Consider the following 5,347-nt stretch of genomic DNA (forward strand, 5'->3'; position numbering starts at 1 on the left):
CATGTACTGCAACAAAGTGTGTTTGTGTGGTTGTTCTAACAAGCATGGATGACAAATTAAGCATATATTGTCTAAACAACAAGGTGGATAGCAAAACATATCAAATTAAGCCATTAATCCTTTCTTTAAGCTCACAATCCAAACACATCACAAGGTTAGAGATATATGTTACTTGTTTTTCATAAGTATGGAACATCAACAACAAGCATGGATTGTCCTCCCATTTAACAACTACATTACAATTAAGCTAATGGCATGAAATTAAGCTAATTAAACTAACGGAGAGGTACAATCCATCAAGAAATGAGTATGAACCATCAAATAAATCACAAGAACATGACATTAAGCACTATGTCTTGACAATCTCTAGATTTATAGCATCAACACACATAGACATGCATCAATAACACAAGAAATAGAGACAAACACATGAACATCTATTCTAACATACATAGACATATGGGTAGAATGAAATGATCAATTGGAAGTATTAAACCACATAAATCATTGAATAGATAAGATCTATATATATAAAAGTGTCAAGACATGAATCACAATACAAATCCCCTCAAAAATACATAAATTAAGAAGTAGAAAGCATGCTTAGGTCTAACTGTAGCCCCAAGAGGATGTCTAGCCACTCATGGATGATATCCTCCAACCCTCAAGGGCAAGCTTCATGGAAGAAATTTGCTCCTTGGTTGATGAAGAGTCTCCAATGGTGTCTCTAGCCTCCTCTTCCTCTTTTGCTTCTTCACTAAGAATTCTCTAAAAAAATCTCCTCTAGATGAATTTACAAGGTATGATATGATATGATGTAAAAAGTAATCCTTATCCTTATATCAGTAGGTCAAATGGCACCCAAAATGAGCTGGGGTCGTACAACAAATATTCCCCAATGATTGGATAAAGGACGACTTTTTATGAGTTGGAAATTTAACTTTTTCGCACTAGAAGAAGTTCGATCGATCGAACCTTGGACTTGGATCGATCGAACATGGCTGAGATCTATCGAACTTAGGCTGGATCGATCCTCCAAGGCGAAGCCTTTTTGGATAAAAACAAATCTGAGATATTTTGAAGATATTTTTGAGAAAAGCACAAAAGTGGTTGGTAAGATCAATCATTTCGATAAGGAACAAACATAGCTCAGATCCATCTTGAAGTGCTGAGATCGATGAAAGTTGGATCCATTAAACTTTTCTTGAGATCGATCGAAGTTGCTGAAATTCCACCATTTGCTTCCTTTTGCTCTACTTTGCTCCTTTTTTTTATTCATCCCAGAAATGCTTCAATTATGCTCTTATTTGGCTGAGTTAACTTATTTTGGAGATAAGTACCTGAAAATGGAAATAACACGAAATCAATACAAAACGGTAAAATACGATAGATAAAGGTCCAAAAATACCTAAGCTTAAGGGGTTTAAATATACACTTTTCAGCGCTCATCACGGATAATACTTAATTTAGACAACACAACAATTGATATTTATGAATACACCTAATAAATAAACAAACTATATATAACAAAACTAAATACTTTCTTTTTCAAGATTTATATTGTATTTATATTAGTCTACTACGCATCTGTAATTTAGAATAGGACAATGCTTGGGTCCTGTAATACCCCTAGTTTCCAAAAGGATAGAATGGGAATTTAATTTTGATAATTTTGAGTTTTATTGCATTTTTAATATGTGAGCTATGTGTTTTGGTTTGTTTAATTGATTAAGTGTGTATTTATTTTTAAATAAATGATTTACTTAAATTTGTTTTAATTAATTACTTGAATAATTTGATTGAGTTAATTGTTTTATTTGAATTAATTGGCTTCTTTTTGGTTTAGTTGCATCTTCATTTTTTTGACTTAAGTTATTTGATGTAGTTATTTAATTATGGAAATTAAGTAAATGAGTTGTTTTAAAACAATACGTTAGTTAAACAGTAGGGTTAAGAAAGTTGTATAGTGAGCCGCCGTAAATTAGAACTGAGATAGTTCATGGGCCGATTAGGATGGGGATTAGGGCTTAGTCTCTGATTATTCGTGGACTAGGGTATTCATATACACCTATAAATATAAAGCAAGATATGGTTTAGGGTTTGAAGAACAAAATAAACTACGTTCTGTAAACCACAAACAGAGCCCTAAATTGGTAGTGAAAACCAGAGGATACAGGGAGAACCGGAGTGGGAGGTTGAGTGGTTCACAAAAACAGAATCACAGAGGGAAGTTTGGTGTGTGTTACTAGACTACAATAGGAGCAGCAAGGGTGGTTTAACACTCAGAGACGTGGGATTAGCTTTGCAAGTTTGAGTTTCAAAGGCAAGTTCTATCCTATTCTTTCCCGTTAATTCGTGTTCTGTGCATGCTTAGGAAGACTCCAGGGATTAAACTAATGCTTAAACAATCTATTATGCATGTTTAAACTGATAATTAACTTCATTGCATGGAACTGTTATACCAAAATTCTTTAGGTTTCTGTTAGTTGGTTTCTCTTATAACATGTTTATTTTTCTTGTTTAATTGAGATCAACGATTCGTATGGTTGCCTATTAATTAATCTAGGACTGAGTTTGAACTCTAGAACAGGTGCTTAGAATAATATTTAATTGCATCAAATTAATCTGAATTAAATTTGTCGCAGCTTGATTAAAATTGGTTAACAGAGGTATTGTAATTATTGCTTTAATACTTGTGTTCCTACACATGTTAGGATTGGATCTCAGTGGTTTAAACTTATTTAGGACTAAGATTGAACCTAGAATAAGAATTAGAACATACCACAGAGGCTCTGTAATCACCGGAGTTGGAGAAGATGAAGCTGGAACGGGCAACGGCTGCAAAGGAGAAGGAGCAGGCTCTAAAATTACCTTAGAGCTGGCTCAAAGATGATGGAGCCGACTCTATTAGGGACTTGGAGCCGGCTCAATGTTGAAGGAGCCGGCTCTAAGTCAAAAGTGGAGCAGGCTCAATGTTTTTGTTGAGCCTGCTCTTTTTTGCATCGCACAGTAATGAGCTTTAGGGGCTGTGCAGTGTTTTCTAAAGCTGTTTGAATGCTATGGTAATGTGTAATTAAATATTAGGGACTTAATTAAATATTGAAAACCTTTAGTACAATAATGGATTAAGGAAAGGATTAATTAACAGCTCAAAGAAACGTCCATATGTTGCACTGTTTGGTTAAGGAATTTAATTACCAGAACTTAGCAAATTGTTGGTATATGAGTTAATTATATTTAATCATATTTTCCACCATGTAATGAACGTAGTGAATTATCTGTAAGCTCAACTATGAGTGGCTTGGAATGAATTTGGTACTTAAGGGCTGTTAGAAGGTATCAGTTTATGAACTGTATGTAGAATTTAAATACTATGAAATATTTTAGCTATTTAAATTATTGAAGTATAATAATTAGGTTATGAAGTGAATACCTAATGTTGATATGTATGTATAAATTCATATTGGTGCATAGTTTGGAGGATGGCAGTTAATTATATAGTGTTGTTTTAGTAACTATGCTATGTTGGAGGATTTGCTAGTTTTAGATATTGGAGCTTAACCAGGTTGTTAAATATGATTTGAATATATATAATTAATCATATGTCCATAGTATTGTAAGTATAGTGAATTAACTAAAATTATCTATGCTTAGCTTGGGTGAAATTGATACTTAAAATATTTATTCACTATATGAATTCGTGGACTATGATGGAGTATGTGAATGCTTGAATTTATTGTAGCACTTTACATTATTGGAATTAGATTTTAGGCCCCGTAATGTATGCCTAATATTTATGTATATGCATTAAATTATCTTGTGCATATTCTGGAGTGTGGTTGATGACTACTTAATATTGTATGGTTAACTGTGTTAATTAGAGGATTGTATGTACCGGTATGGGACGGTGACATACTAGGTATGGATTAGTTTAGACACTAAATCCTACCTAAATTGGAATGAGTTGGATTAACCATAAAAAGGTTAAGTCCTACTTATATGGATGTATATATATGAACTGGTATGGGACGGTGTCATATTGGGAATGGATTAGTTCAAAACACTAAATCCTACTTAATTTGGATTAAGGTATGGATTAACCATAAAGGTTAAGTCCATCACCTACTTGTATCATGTCAATCAAATAAATTGAATGACCTCTTATGGTTTCAGAATGGATTTGTTATACATATATCAGACCACTATACAGATGGATGATATTTTGTATTAGGAGTACGGACTTTATATATTTATGTTATGGTGCCATGGTATGAGCTTGAGTCTCAGGACCATGGTTAGGGTGCGTATATCGCCTAGGATGGATAACTGGACAGTGGTCTTGTTCCCTGGTAGGTCTAGATACACATGACCACATTACGTGCGATTTGCATGGTATCTCTACTCAGGCTGAGACATACCTATTGGACTAGTGAGCGTCCTATAGTGTGTAATATATACATATATGGACTACTTTAGATATTGTTGAGTCTATCTAAGATGTATCTGCGTATCGGATTCCTGTTTGGATCGTAGTAGATTAGGACTTGCATGTGGGCCTGACCCACTCTATTATTTTTCAAGTGTTCAACAGTACCTGGCTTAGAGCTTGATCGTGTTGATGCAGATACAGACACTCACTCTTCTGGTTATATAGGATTTTCTTTCTGTTTTAATTTTGGATTTTAATTCTGTAAATTTATTCAAGGATTTAGGATTAGGGGTCCACTAGGTGGATTCCCGAGTTGTACGGTTTTAAATTATATTTATTATTTTAAGTTTGAGGATTCTTATTTTAGATTTCTTTCAGCGTATTATTAATTTATTCTTAATTCAGTTTCTATTTCTTCTTGTTTACATATTAATTGTTTGGTATCCCTCGGATCTGTGCTCGGACTTGATCACCTGTGGCTCTAGAATCGAGGGGTATCACAGTTGGTATCAGAGCACTCCAGGTTCTAGTGTCCTTAGGAGTGTCTTTCGTTAGAAGTCTTCCGCGTTGCGTCTCTTAAAAACTTAGAGCCATATTAGGATTCGTTGTACTCTTTTACGGTTCGTTAGGAGGAGCTGATGTCAATTATTTTTCATCCTTATGAAATGGTTGACACTAGAAGAAGGATGGGGTCCGCGGCGACAGCGAATCAGACCCGAAGGAGTAGAGGAGTACGTTATCGAGTTCTCTATCAGAAGCAAAACTCGGAATCGAAGGTTTAGTTCCGGTTGGCGCTACTTTTAGAAGTACAAGCCAAGGAAGGATTTGGGAGTGTGTTTTAGGTCACCGTATGAAGGGACCAACATGAGTTTAGTTGTTCTCATAAAGGAGACAACCTAAGAATAGGAGTCCAAAGAG

The sequence above is a fragment of the Cornus florida genome, unplaced genomic scaffold (assembly GCF_030987335.1).
Source record: "Cornus florida cultivar Cherokee Brave unplaced genomic scaffold, ASM3098733v1 CherokeeBrave_3.0.0_Hap2_Chr05, whole genome shotgun sequence".
Lineage (NCBI taxonomy): Eukaryota > Viridiplantae > Streptophyta > Magnoliopsida > Cornales > Cornaceae > Cornus > Cornus florida.